Source organism: Erythrolamprus reginae, chromosome 4 (genome assembly GCF_031021105.1).
Source record: "Erythrolamprus reginae isolate rEryReg1 chromosome 4, rEryReg1.hap1, whole genome shotgun sequence".
NCBI lineage: Eukaryota > Metazoa > Chordata > Lepidosauria > Squamata > Dipsadidae > Erythrolamprus > Erythrolamprus reginae.
The window spans coordinates 53,244,801-53,255,747 of record NC_091953.1 but is presented as its reverse complement, the minus strand read 5'-3'; the positions used below and the strand labels follow the sequence as shown (position 1 = coordinate 53,255,747).

At 34.6% G+C, this 10,947-nt stretch overlaps 1 long non-coding RNA gene across 3 annotated transcripts in view; it reads right to left on the bottom strand.

The window, feature by feature from the left end:
• Positions 1-9,964: 9,964 nt before the first annotated feature.
• Positions 9,965-10,947, bottom strand: part of LOC139166559 (uncharacterized) — a 151,079-nt gene continuing 150,096 nt past the window's right edge. For all 3 annotated transcript variants that reach the window (XR_011558979.1, XR_011558980.1, XR_011558981.1), the window contains one exon: positions 9,965-10,340. This is a non-coding gene — a long non-coding RNA (uncharacterized lncRNA). The remainder of the gene's footprint in view (positions 10,341-10,947) is intronic.

Sequence of the window (10,947 nt, the reverse complement as noted above, 5' to 3'; positions counted from 1 at the left end):
ACTGCGGAGTGTTGGAGTGATATGGGCATACTTGGAGAAGCCCATAATTGCTCTCGCAGCTGCATTCTGCACGATCTGAAGTTTCCGAACACTTTTCAAAGGTAGGGCCTCTTTAGAAATCAATGGGGCCTCTTTAGAAATCTCCTGGGAGGAAACAGGGCCGAAAAAGGCAGAGAGAAGCCTCCCTGGGGCCTCTCTAGGAATCTCCTGGGAAGAAACAGGGCCAGAAAAGGTGGGGAGAAGCTTTGGTGGGGCCTCCCTAGGAATCTCCTTGGAGGAAACAGGGCCAGAAAAGGCAGGGAGAAGCCTCCATGGGGCCTCTCTAGGAATCTCCTGGGAGGAAACAGGGCCTCCACCCTCCCTGTGGTTTCCCTAATCGCGCACATTATTTGATTATTCATTGATTCCTATAGGGAAAATTGCTTCTTCTTACAAACTTTTCTACTTAAGAACCTTTTCTACTTAAAAATTCCGGTTCCGGTGAGCTGCAGGGAGGAAGGAGAAGATCGCTGCTCCACCAGACTACGGTGAAAACACCTTAACATAGGGAACTTAGCTGAATATAGCAGCTGCTCTTTTTTGCAGCTGCAGGGAGCTACGAAGCCGCTGTATCTGATACTCCTGCTGACTTGCCATTTTATGGTATTTTTCCCCTGGACCTAGGGGAAGAGCCTTCTCTGTGGCGGCCCCAACCCTCTGGAACCAGCTCCCCCCAGAGATTAGGATTGCCCCCACTCTCCTTGCCTTTCGTAAACTTCTTAAAATCCACCTCTGCTGTCAGGCATGGGGGAACTGAGATATCTCCCCTTGCCTATGTAGTTTTATGTATGGTATGTTTGTGTGTATGATTTTTAAATAGTGGGGCTTTTAGACTTTTAATGTTAGATTTGTTATTTTAGATTTTTAATATTATATTTGTCATTGTATATTGTTTTATCACTGTTGTGAGCCACCCGAGTCTGCGGAGAGGGGTGGCATACAAATCTGATAAATAATAATAATAATAATAATAATAATAATAATAATAATAATAATAATAAAATAAATAAATAAATAAATAAATAAATAAATACATACATAAATAAATAAATAAATAAATAAATAAATAAATAAATAAATAAATAAATAAATAAATAACCTGGTCATGGAACGAATTAAGTTTGTAAGTAGAGGTACCACTGTATGACTCTGGCCAAAATTGTAACCTGAGATATCATCTCATTCAAATTCCTCCCTTCTTTTCATAGAGATAAAGTGGAGGAGGTGGGGAGGGGGGAGAGAAGATTGTAAGATTTTTGGCAATATTGTTATAATGGGCTTTGGCACTTAGGTCATTAGATATCAGTACTCCAAGATCCTTAATAGACTGAGGGTCATCTAAAAGGTTGTAGTCTTACTAGTTCAGAGTAGCTACAGGACTGCAGCAATTTCCCGAATAGGGACCAGTCACCATCACAGTTGCAGACATCCAACAGCTATCTGCAATAAGTTATACAGAAAATTTGAGTGATGTATAAAACAGGTCTCATGTAGACTTCCTATCCTGCTGCCTTGTGAGTAATACTTAAACTTCTATCCATAAAATATTCTCAAATTCTGGAAAAAGTTTGAATGAGAAAAGTATCTTCTTGCAACAAACCAGACACTGTTTTTACAGCAGTGATTTTAAGAAGAATCCATTAAGTTATAAATTAAATAGCAATTGGTGAGCACTTCATTTTTAAAATTTTGTTTAATTGATTATTGTTTCAATAGGAGAAACATTCTAGTCAAGATACTGTATGTAGGCATTTACAGTACAATATCTGAACAGAGATTTTTAAGGAAATCCTTTTCCTAAATAAGTATATTTCCTTTTCTGTCCCTGCTAAATCCTACTTCAGACTTTACTCTTATTGTGTACTCTAAGCTTCACCAGTGAATTTTAATAGGTTTTCTTATATGTTTTGTGTATTCAGGATTTCTTTGTTATACTTCCCACCCTGCTGCCTTATGTGAATCCTGGAACGGAAGTCGAGCAGTCAGTTTGTTTTCTGAATTGATAAAAGAATCTACTTTCTTTCAGTTCTTTGAAGATGTTGAAAAGACTACATATTAGGGACGAAGGGAACAGGAACAGATTGAAGTATAATCCAACAAAATGCTGCCTAGGTAAGAACTGCCCCCATTCTCCCCCCCCCCCCAAGAAAATGTATAAATGGTCAGACTACATTATTTTCCATTAGGGAAAACTAGACCCAATATGTACGTGGCATAATGAGTTTTGATTAGCACTATGGAAATTAAATAAATAACAATAACAACAATATATTTTCAGATCCTAATCTTAGAAGTGATGCTTATCATGATTGTTTAAATGATTCTTCTGCTATATTGTTAATCAGAGGATTTCATTATGGTAAAACGACCTAGTATCAGTCATATTTATAACTGCATTTTTTTTCATGAACTAAGATTATTTTAAAGAAATTGAAATTATTCTAAAGAATAGTTTTCATTTTCTTGGGAATCATTTTTCAAAGCATTATGGAAATAGAAGCAATAATACTCAACAGAGTAAACAAAAACATTGAGTTTATCATTAATTTTGTGTGCATGTTGATTTCATGCTTCACTCCAGTAAAGTGTAGTCAATGCAGCTTCCTGGAATTATTGCAATAAAGTTCATTTCTAAGACAGATAAAATAGTAATGAAGAGAAAATAAGTTTATGAAAATTGATGGCAGTTTTAATTAAACAATATGAAAAAAGTCAATGTAGTCCAAACGCTGTTCATTGATTTCCAAATTGCACTGCAAGCTGTTCTATTGCTATAAGACACACATTAAATGCTGAAAACTAGAACTACTGTTTCCTACTACAGAAAGTTATGTAAGTTATTAAACTCCACTATCAATGTAAGTAGATATGTTGGACATAAAATGAAATTAAATATGAACTAATTCATATTACACATAAAAAACACAACAATTCCTAAAGAAAGTAAATAAATCAGTATATAAGATGGAGAAATTGATGGAGAAAAACTTAAAATGTAACGTGAAAACATTTGTCAAAAGATGCAGAATGCATTGTTATAAGACCATGATTCTTCACATATTTTTGTACCAAAGATTTTGATATATCAAAGGAAATTAAAGCAAGAGAGACGTGATTATTTAAGGAAGATGTGTGTTAAAAGCAAGATCATGTTAGGAATACAAAACAATATTCAGATTAATTTAATATATTGAGGTCATGCAAGCAGGGATAGTTTTCAAGCACAGACAAGTATGGTCAGATGTAGAGAATAATTTTTATGTGTAAATGAGATTATTTTTCTTTTTTCTCTTTTTTCTATCTTTCATTTGCTTACCATATTATCAATCTAAGATACAATACTCATATTATCCCAAACAAATGGATAGCCTACCTTTGCTTCCAATTTTCTAGTAATGGGTGTTCCAAATTGTGACAAAGCAATTTTACATGATTTCTGTCATCTATATATTAAGTTAAAACAATCACATTAGTGATGCTGGATATAATACACTTGATCTTATAAATTTACTATTGCATTTATTTGATGATCAGTTGAATTGTAGACAGGCCAGAGCATGAAAACTTTAATTTTCTATGGTTTTAGCTACAATTATATTTTGGGAGGCTAGAAGTTGCTTCATTTATTATAATTTAAATATTTTAATAAATAAATTAATAATATTATTCATTATTTTGAATTGTTTTGTTATTAATATTTTATATTTGAAAGCCACATTTATGTGCTTTTTATGGTTAAATAAATCCTGTTTCAGAATTAATGTTAAACATTGACACAACATGATTAAATGCAAATGTTAAGTATCCTTCCAGAATTCTTCCTGAAAAAAAATACTTGTATTGCTGTTATTCCAATATTACACACTACACTTGATCTTAATCCAAAGGCTGAGATGTGATATTGTATTTCAATTATAATATTGAGATACAATTCTAATGATAATTAATTTCTCTAACTAAATTTATACAGTATATAACTTAGGTTATTTCCCCTCCTTCTGTTCTATCTTGCCTGATTCTGAGATACATGAACGAAACCTTGTGATTTTGTTGCCAAGGTCTTTCAAAAGTGGTTTGCCATTTCCCTCTTCTTGGGACTGAGAGAAAATAACTAGCCCAAGGTTATCCAACTGTATTTTTTCCTAAGGACTCACAGTCTTCTGGTTTCTAGTCAGATGCCTTAACCACAGCACTAAACTGGTTCTCCAAGTAGATTGTTAATAACTAATTAATTGGTTCCTTTTTGTTTGTTGTTCCTTTATACAGTATATATATATATATATGTCACATTTTTTTGCTGAATTTGAAAATTAAGGGAGACTAGGATAGATCTATTTTGGCCTTATTTTGGCCTCATCAGCTAGCCATACCTACTGGGACTTGAACCTGCAACCTTTGCCTTGTAAGGCAGAGAATTATCCTCTAGGCTACAGTATCCAATCCCTTCAGCTCTGCACCAGGGAAGGGTTACATATTTTGTGTCGAATCACCCTGGTGTATTGAAGGAACATCACAGCTCCTTATTTGCCTCTCGGCCCAACCCAGGGCCATTTCCAAGGCAGTTAATTTTTTTTATTGATAGCCGACAATTCTATCTGTATGTGTCACGTTTTTTTGCTGAATTTGAAAATTAAGGGAGACTAGGATAGATCTATTTTGGCCTTATTTTGGCCTCATCAGCTAGCCATATACTGGGACTTGAACCTACAACCTTTGCCTTGTAAGGCAGAGAATTATCCTCTAGGCTACAGTATCCAATCCCTTCAGCTCTGCACCAGGGAAGGGTTACATATTAAAAATAAGAATGATAAAGAGTTTGATTCCACATGCTAAAGTGTGACTCTCTTAAGCCATAGACAAATGAATAGTATATTTTTCACCACTTTGTCATCAAATGAATGAAAATATAAAAATATAAAACAAAAGACTGTAATGATCAAGTAACTATCTGTGCCACTTCACATGATTGAAAAAATCAGGCAGAACTCATCTATATTGTTATTACCTCTGTGTCAGAGGTGAGTTCTTGCTGGTTTGAACTGGTTCTCTAGAACCTGTAGCATGAATTTTCCTCTGCTTGCTGAACCAACAGCGATGGTTCAGCAAGCAGGGGGGAAACGGTTCTCCTACTTGAAATCTGTCCAATGGAGCAAATTTTCATGAAAATAACTCTCTGCACAGGTGCAAAGCCTCCTGCCTGATTATAACTCAGGAGTGATGGGGACATGTATGCTAAGTGTAGTGAGCCTACCTGTACAAAATGTGCACTTCCGGCATGATCCCAAAATGGTAGCAAAGGTAAGTAGAAGACACACATATACATACATATGGTGTGTGTGTGTGTGTGTGTGTGTGTGTGTGTGTGTGTGTGTGTGTGTGACAGAATTTCCTATACTTGTATACCTAATGACAATCAGGCCAAAGGTGTTTTCTTTCTTTTCTTTCTTGGGTGGAGAGACTTTCACAATGAAAAAGATAGATCTTAAAGCAGGGGTGTCAAACTCGATTTCACTGAATGCTACATGAGGGGTGCCTTTAACCTCGGAGGAGTGGGAGGCATGGCCAGGGTGGGCATAATGAGTTTAATATCACTCCTGTCAGGGACACATGTTGTGGCCTGACCACTCTGCCAACAAAAATAAGACTCCCAAGTTCCGTTTTCAGCTGCCAGGGCCTCCTGCAAGCCTCTGCCAGCAAAAACAGACCTTAGAAGGGCCATGGCAGCTCAAAATGGAACTCAGAAGCCAGTTTTTACTGGCAGAAGTACCATGAGCCAGTCCTTTCCTGTTTCCAGGGTGGCAGCCCTGTAGTACCCCGCAGGCTGGATCCAGCTGCCGGGCTTTGCATTTGACACCCCTTAAGGTGTTGAACAGAGTGGATTATTACTAATATTAGTTAGATGCATGTAACATATAAATTAGTATTACTGAGCTTGCTGTTTTACTTCAGTGAAAACAGAATTTATAGTATTAGTGGCTTAGAATTAGAGATATTGAAATTTACTACATCTGGAAGGCATATATTTGGAAAAGCTGTACTAATTGTTAATGCTACTGAAGTTAGAAAAAGCTTTTAGCAAAAATGCTTTTTTTTGCCCACAGCATAAACATGTTTAATCCTTTATATGCAATAGAAAGTATTGCTTTGACTAATAATCAACATGACATTTGGAAAACAGATGTTATCCTCCTATGACCATTTGAAATTGATACAGATTATTGTCAGGATAATGTATAATTACTTTCCACATGGTAGACAAAAGAACAATTATTTTTAGCTTATGTACACATGCATGTTAAGAAATAGTAATTAATTGGGAAGTGATATAAAGGTATATAGGAAGAAAGAAAGAGATGGTTTAAAATATGCATGCAAAACCATGCTATTTTTTTAAAAGTGTACAAATAAGCCAATGTCAGAAACTAGATAATTTTTCATTTCCACCACATTGAACATGGCTCAAATCAACAGCAGCCAGCCATTAATGTGTGCATCTGGCTCTATCTGTTACCAAGTAGGAATCCAATGAATTGTTAATGAGAGGGGTTTTTTTGTATGCATCACACATTATTTTTTCTCTCTTGCTTTCTTAGTGAAAGTTGCCTTTTTTTAAAAAAAGAAAAAAGATATACTAGCTGTAGCATGACCTGATTTAAATGCATGTTGTGTATGATGCAAGATTAAATTGTGATAATGGGCATAAACAATACAAACCTATATAATTAAGTTGTCCATCTATACCTGAATTTTATCTAGAAAAAGTATTTTTAATTAATTATAATTATTTAATAATTATAATAACAATAATTAAAGTATTAATTAATTAATTAATGTTCAAGAAATGATTGAATCTTTTATTTTGCTTTGTTTTGTACCCAAGTTTCATTTTTCCAACTATCAGGATAGTATTTGTTCTATTTGAATAAACATTTTCTTTAACATGTGTTCATCGTATCTATTCTGTGTCTTGTTGCAATTAGAAGTTTATAAATTGGGTTTATTAATGTAAAGTATTTTTAATGCAGTATTGTGAGTATATGAGTGATATGCAATCATACATTATCATCCAGTGTGATGGAGATTCTGGGAAAAATCTTGTTTTGGTGCCAGAAAACTGTTAATCTGGAAGGGAGAAAACAGGCTAAAGTTGGATGCCAACAAGATGAAGCTGTTCTTTGTCTTTTGTGGCTAATGGCTTCAGAGGACATTGCCCTGAGGGAGTAATTCCACAAATCAGTGCTCTACTACTGAATGGACAGATGGAATTCATGGCTAGTATAACCTTTGCTTAGTTTGCTAGTTGTAGTTCTACCTTGACAGAGAATGCTATGGTAATTCACTCACCCACTGCTATGCATCTGGACTATTGCAGTACATTCTACATGGCGTTGCAGCTTATACAGAAGAAGGTGGCTGGTTTTTTTAATATGCTTGAGAAAATTACCATGTGACAGTAATTCTGCAGGCCCTGCTATTGGAATGCATGTTATTGAAACAGATACTACTGTTTACTGAAAACCATGTTTTTGAAACAGATATTATAAATATATGCTAATCTAATTTTCAAAATGAAATAAGGTTGTACTTATAGCTCAGGAACACTTCATAGAATTTTATACTCAGTCCCTGACATTTCCAATTGAAAGGATTATGTAAGAAGCAATGAAAAATCAGTTATATAATATGTTGCTAACACTATAAGTACCCAGTACAAATTGCAAGGTTGCAATAAATGCACTGTTTGATCTGCATTGCCATGGTGTAAACTCTAGTCTTTTGTATTTGTGTCTCAACTTTGGACCCAAGAATGAAAGTCACATTGTGCTTCAATTCACATTTTCTCATTGGTCTCTTTTGCCACTCTTATATTCACTTATGCTGAAGTGCTAAATGTTTTTTACATTGTTTTATTATTATTCACATAGTTGTTTAATGTTTGGTTTATAATAGGCCCTATTGTTAGGACAATTCATCTTCACAGTAGGAAGTTTCCATCAGCTTTAGTCAATGATGTTCATCTTGTAGTCCCCTTCCCTCCCAGAATGTTTAAGCAAAAGCATTTACAGGGAAACTTCAAATTCCTTAAATAAAATTATGAAAACTATTTGTGAAATCAAGTGGATTGTGTTGAAGACATGAGTATAAAAGTGTGAAATAATTCTTACACTTCTGTTTATTTTGCTGAATGCTAAAATTAGCATCCATTAGACAAATATTACCTGATATTAAGATGAGTATAAATATGGTAACTAGCCATATCTTGTGACAAAATGGTTTTGTCTTCTATATAGATCTAGAACAATTTAACTGAATACTTCAGTTTGGGTTAAATTAGCTGCATTATGAGTTGTAGTTGCTTTATATCAGTTGCATGTCATAAAATATCAGTAGATTCATATCTGGCTGAAAAATCATAGCCAAAGATTACTCTTTAACAGTTCCTAAGGGATTTTTAAATCAAATTTTTCAATTGGCACAAAATTAGATGTTACAGCTAATATCCTAGAAGACAAAAGCAAAATTCAAAACAATCTTAATAGATTAGAAAAATGTCCTGAACATAACAGAGTATGATTTGATAAGTTCTTCCTCTAAGAATCATAAAACAAGTGCCTTGGAGGGTATCACAGATGATGCCAAGACCTGTTGTATTACACCAGAGGGAAGAATGCAAAATATGTTCCAGAGAGACAGATTTTTGCTAAAAATGTCCTAACAGTAAAAGACAGTTGAAATAATTGCCCAAAAGCTGTGATTGGCTCTCTGCACTGGACAAGCAGAGGATGAAGAATTTCATAATACTGTATAATATTTCTGTATGTCACGAGGTTACGTTCTAAGGCCTAAATGGCCCCTTCCATTTTTTTCAAATTCTACATCAGATTTCTGTATTATAAATACCCTATGCCCTGCATAATTATGGTTGGAAGGAAGTATAACAACATACTGAATCACTCTGCAGGATAAGGACAATAAAAGAAGAAAAAAGATTAACTGTAATAAAAAATATCTTTCTTGAAACATTTTTGAAGTGTAAACAACTCTTTGTTTCAACCTGCAAACTTAGGATTTTTCACAGTAGTGGTTGGAAGCTGAGGAAACAAAATCTATAAATAAAGCTATACATTAATATATACTTGTTATACTTAGTACTTTTAAAATACAACTATGAAACAGCATAAATTTCTAATTCAAACTGCTAAATATTCCACTCATTTTAGTACAATAAATAAAAATATATATCTATGCAGTACATGCTATCACATCTATGCATACTACTGTTTTCTTTCTAAATCAAAATGTTCATCCTTTTCATAGAACTTCCTCTTTGTCCAAAAAAACAAAACAAAAAGCAATGCAGATAAAATTAATGAATAAAGTCCAAAGCTGCTGATTCCCCTCCGCCTAGGTCCCAAGAGCCTGACTTGTGATTGTTACTAAAAAACCTCACAAGTTAGGGTCTCAGGGACTAGGAAAAGTCCAATAAGATCCAGTCGAATTCTTCTTCAATTTATCAGAATGGGGTTTTTGGTTTTATTATTTCAGTAGATTTGGAAGATATAACAAGTAGTTTTCATGTTTTCAAAATGCACTTTCAATTATTTTGGAAATAATATACATCTATTGCATAGAGGCAACAGACATTATATTTTTAAGGTATAAGACCTTCAAATGTGTTTATTCCCAAAAAAGTCAAAAGAAAATAAATACAGTTACAGTCTGCTTCCTTTTCTTCCAATAGCTTAGAAAAAGCATCCATGGTTAAGCCTTATTTCTCTAGTAGCATGTCTATAGTGGGCCCTGAATATACGTATTCTGATCTTAAAAGGCATTCTGTAAGAAGAATGTGTCTGGAATATATTTAACTCCCACCTTCTCGCACAGAGTCCAAAACCAGTATTAAAAAATGTAATCTACCCGAGTATTTTTCATCCCCTAAATTTATAGTGACTTTCAACAACTTGTTATTTTTTGTGCCAGGTCATTTGAACAACATTCAATTCTTTATAAAAATTCTTCATGCAAAATTTAAAAAAAAATACTCCCTTGCTTCCCATCTTTTTTTTTGGTCCAAGTCCAAGACTTTTAATGACAGAATCAGAGCACTGAAAAGATTCGTCCTTGCCTTCAGCATTTTAATCTCATCTGAAGAATGAAAAAGAATATGTGTACTTTAGGAACAAGATCCATGATGTTCGGCAGAAGAAATAAAAACCAAAGAGAAGTCACAAAGGTGCTGGCCACTTATGTAGAATCTGGTGTATGTAACTCATTTAGCCTTGTTTCAAGATGCAGGTCAGCTGGGGGGGAAGAGAAAAATAATTAAAATACCAAGTTATAAAACAAACTATACAGGAAAAAAAAGAAATATTTTTAATGATTAAACCTGCCCACCCACCCTTCAAGCTGGTTCTCTATACTCTGCAGCCCCCTCTTCCTGTTCCCACACTATGTTACTTAAGTGTTCAATTACTGGAAACATTTGAATGAGGATAGAATCTTCTGTTGCAAGGAACTCTTTCTCATTTGCTTTCCAGCACAGCTTGAATGCTTATAGTTCAGGCATGTAGCGGTTAAAAAAAACCCACACCAACCGAACACCAGAAGCATTATGTATGCTTTTTGTTATGAACTGTAATATGGTTTTTCCAATACCAATTTGACCAAACCAGTAATTAGGAAGAGAGAGAGAGAGAAAAGAAGCTACCTCTCCATAAATATGATAGTAATATAATTATACCATCCCTATCGCACAGAGCACAGACCCATCCTCCTTAGGGGATACATCTGATACTCAGTCGATGGAAATAAGTCAAGAGTTTAGCTCCTCTCCAACGTACCTTCGCTTCTCCCTGACTGACTGGGTTTTTTAACCTCCCATGAATATGCACGCGCACATTCAGACCG